The sequence below is a fragment of the Benincasa hispida genome, unplaced genomic scaffold (assembly GCF_027475165.1).
Source record: "Benincasa hispida cultivar pf3 unplaced genomic scaffold, pf3_genome.v1.1 HicScf1727, whole genome shotgun sequence".
In the NCBI taxonomy this organism is placed as follows: Eukaryota; Viridiplantae; Streptophyta; class Magnoliopsida; order Cucurbitales; family Cucurbitaceae; genus Benincasa; species Benincasa hispida.
In genome coordinates this window covers 5,091-9,258 of record NW_028326106.1, presented here as the reverse complement: position 1 = coordinate 9,258, position 4,168 = coordinate 5,091, and the positions used below count along the sequence as shown (strand labels likewise).

Here is a 4,168-nt window from a genome sequence, read left to right as displayed (position 1 = left end):
AGGCAATGGTGTACACCCATATCTATTGGTTTTAGTGAACCCAAAAGTTACATATCAATCATAAATGTGATCCCGAGGGAACACGCATCAGTCATAGGTGTATATCCAATGGTACATATACCAGTCATAGATGTGTCTCGAAGGAACACACGTTGTATACTTGAAGGTACACAAATCAATCGTAGGTGTGTCCCAAGGGAGCACACGTCAGTCATAGATGTACTCATAGATAAACAAATCAGTCATAAGTGTATCCCGAGGGAGTACACATCAGTCATAGGTGTATACCTGAAGGTACATAAATAGTCATAAATATACACATAAACCGTCATAGGTGTGTATCCCGAAGGAATACACAATCAGTCGTAAGGTGTACACTACCCAAATAAAAAGGTTAACATGCACCATATATACCTAGCATGCATCAGCCGACTTTTAAAACTTTATCATAAACACAGTCACTTAACTTAGAAAAAATTACCAGAATACCCTCAATCATCATTACATAACACCACAGTCAAATCAATTCATATCATTAAATCAAATAGTTCATTCATCGCCACTTAACCCATAAAATTTACTGAAAATACCTCAGTCAACATATCATACAATATCAATCAAGACGGTTCCTTAAATTATATATAACAATATAAAATCATCATGTGGTTGGAGTGACTAGTTTGAAGGCGAACTAGTAGTAAGACACTTACTTTGGAATTAAGTCCAAATAGCTAGCAATTCAACTTCGCAAAACCTTGAATCCTGAATAAATCCAAAAACATAAACCGAAATTAAGTCTAACTTTTAGGGCACAATTCCAATCACAACTTAACCTAAATATCTCCAAACAGCTTACCCAACATGTGGTTTGATCCAAAACCACTTCGACGCTTCAAAATCAACACGATCCAACAAATATATCACCAAAATTAACCTTTAGCTCTAATGGATAGCAACTTTAGAATTTTTAATCCAACCTCCAAAAATCACAATTAAAATAAAAGTTAAGCTGACACTTAGTGGGTATTAAAAAATTCTCAACAAAGACCTAGACCTTGCATAAAAGAATGGCAAATAGTTTTAATCTTGTCAGAAAGCACCTTGAGAGTTTGTAAAACTCAATTTCAACATCAAAACAATATGGGTAAACCAAAACTTACACCAAAATTTGATGGGTATTCAAGATCTTCCAAAAAAAACCCATAAAACACCAAATAACTTACCAAAAATATCAATTTCGATGACAATGGCGGTAGCAGCGGTGGCGATATCAGCCATAAACGGTTGATGGGCATTACTGTTGGAAGACACAAATTGTTACCGGTAGTGAGAGTCTTGCATAAGGAGGGTTTGCAAAAGTGAGAGATAAGGGTTTCCAGTTTTAAAGATTCTATTCAGCAATGATTACGGACAAATCAAAGCTTCAAACGACGATCTAACCACTGAAAAACCGAACTGCTGTCTTTCTCTTTGATTTTATGTCTCTTTTCACTCTCCTTTAATTTCAAATATCCCAATCCTTTCATTTTTTTTTTCAAATTTTAAAAAAATAAATAAAATATTTTATCAAAATATCTCTAAAATCTCCCATGATTTCATCAAATCAATAAATGATTAACTTCTTAAATTACCTTAATTTAAGCTATGGAAACCAAGATTAAAGTACATAAAATCCATCCATTTGATATAAATTAAATCATTCCAAATATTTAAATCAATTTAAAACGTAAAATTAAGTATCTCCTCAATTATTTTAAGTTAGCTCCAAAATCCAAAAACAAAGGAAATTAATTTCCAACAATTTAAGATAATTAACCCCAATTTATTCTACCTACAATCCACCCCACCCCATCACAATCTTTTTTCATATTTTGCTCATTCTTTGTTTCTTCCCACCAATCAGCCTCTTTCGATGATGATAGACTCGACACGAACACCTAATCAACGTCGATGATCTCAGCAAGAAATCAAGGATGAAATCTGCCGCGAACTTCAATTTCGTCGCTAGAATCGCCGACCTCTAAGATTCCAACTCTTTTTCCTCCACTATCGACCAGACTGAAATGTTCAAGTCCGTTGGCACTTCATCGTCTCCATTGAGGCCTTTAATCCCTGGTTGAAAATCAAAGTACTCCGAAAACCTTAATCCTGGTTCACCTTCTTCATTTCGTCAAGTTTCGACCAATGTGTCTTTCTCCTTATTCATCCTACCACTGAGGGTTGCTTCCCCTTCTGATCCTTATGCCCTTCCTTTGATATATTAGGGTTCTTTGTTTTTCCTCCTTTTTTTCTATTTGATTCTTTTCTCACTCCCTCTTTTTTCTTTTCAAGTGGTGGAGACTAGTTTACATTGCAGTAGACATTTCAGTTACAAAAACTCTACCTGTAAGTTCTTATTCTCTTGCCTAATTTTTATTTTCCCGAAACAATGTGATATTCACATTCCATACAATATCTTCTTAGGGATATAAATTTTGACTTGAAATAGCATTATCCTTTTGTTGATTGCTAAATTCAATCAAATCACGTTCAGAATGATGAATTGATTTTGCTTTCTCCTTTTTAAATCAAATTGATATGTGCTTCGACCAGACTGAGAGTTTCTCTTGATCAACTTATGTGATTATAGACTAAGATTAACATTTGGATTTAACATGTTTGGTGTTAGAAAATTCTTAAGATTTGGTAAATTAATGGGCAAAAGCTAGACCTTTGAAAAGAAGATTCGTTAAACTTATTGGTATTATCCATCCTGATGGTCATACTAATAGCCATTATCTACAAAAATGGTATACTTGAAAAGGCTAAGAAGTGGAGCTAAATTTCTTTCTTTACAACTTAATGATAATATAAACGAATTAGTTATATGAAGGTAAATGTAAGTGTGTTGTCTATTCAGTTGATGGAGCTCCATCTAAGTGAAGATGGAGTTTCATACGTAATTGATGGAGCTTCATTTGAGTTCAAATATAGCTACAAGATATGGGTTTATGTTAAGTTTACGTTTGATTTATCTATTTGTTTTTATTCTTCTAAGGTTCTTTGATTTTTTTTGTGTTCTATTTCTATGACACTTTTTCTATTCCATTGAGGGGATTTTGCTGAGATTTGAAGAGATTGTGGAGTATAGATTCATCAATAGGGCTCTGGTTTAGGTTTTCTTTACTTCATATTATGGCTAGAGATTGAGTAGTGTATCTTGAGTAGTTTATGGTTGCTATCTGACTGTCATTAGTTTGTGTTTTCTATCTAATTTTCATATGATTATTATCTAATTTCTACATAATACTTAGTAGTTTGTAATTTTTATCAGATTGCTATTTGATTAGATATTTCAGCTACGTGAATGGATATTAAAAGCATGTTGTGGTCATCATAATCGACGGTTTTGTTGAGGTCAAAGAGATACGGGAAGAGTAAATGCACATCAAAAGGTGAGAGAATATCAAAGAACATGTAAATTTGATTTTGTTAATTAAAGAACATGTAAATTTGCTCCTATTTGAACAATTACATGGTGTATATCAAAGGTATTCTTGTTATTTGTTTTGATGCAACTACAACAGTGTATTGTTTTAGTAGTTTTTTTTAGTATATTAATGTATTGTTTTAACACCTTTTTACTATATAACATATCGGTCAGTAATCAAATAGGTAATCAGACAACAGTCAGTATTACTGGCAATTAGATAACAATCAAAATCAAATAGCAATCAGATGGTATAGTAGAAATTCATATAGAAATCAGATGAAAATTAAAAGACAATCAGATGAAAATATTAAAAATGACGATTAGAAAGTACTAATTATATGTGGCAAAAAAATAAAGATAATCAGATGTCAATCGAATGACAATATTAGAAACTACTACATGTGAGATTAAAAAATGGAAGATAATCAGATGATAATCAAAAGGAAATTCGATAGTAATATAAAAAATTACTAACTAATTGACAATATATATATATATATATATAAAAGGTAATAGGTGAGAATATCAAAAACATAAAAAAAATGTAAGGTAATCAGAAATTCCTTAGTAATTAACCAAAAAAAAAAAGTAATCAATATTAAATGACTATCCTAAGCTATTACAGGTAAAAACTTACAACCACATGACAAACAAGTATTTCTTCCGTAGCTAACATAAAACTAAACTTCTATGCTT

The 4,168-nt window shown here is 31.9% G+C and overlaps 1 long non-coding RNA gene across 2 annotated transcripts; it reads left to right on the top strand.

Annotated features, from left to right (window-relative positions):
* The first annotated feature begins 1,770 nt into the window (after positions 1–1,770).
* On the top strand, positions 1,771–3,615 carry LOC120086786 (uncharacterized). 2 transcript variants are annotated; one of them, XR_005484326.2, is made up of 2 exons: positions 1,771–2,385; positions 3,330–3,615. It is a non-coding gene; the product is annotated as an uncharacterized LOC120086786 (long non-coding RNA). The 2 variants fall into 2 exon arrangements; XR_005484325.2 differs by having other exon boundaries at positions 3,314–3,615.
* The last annotated feature ends 553 nt before the right edge of the window (positions 3,616–4,168 follow it).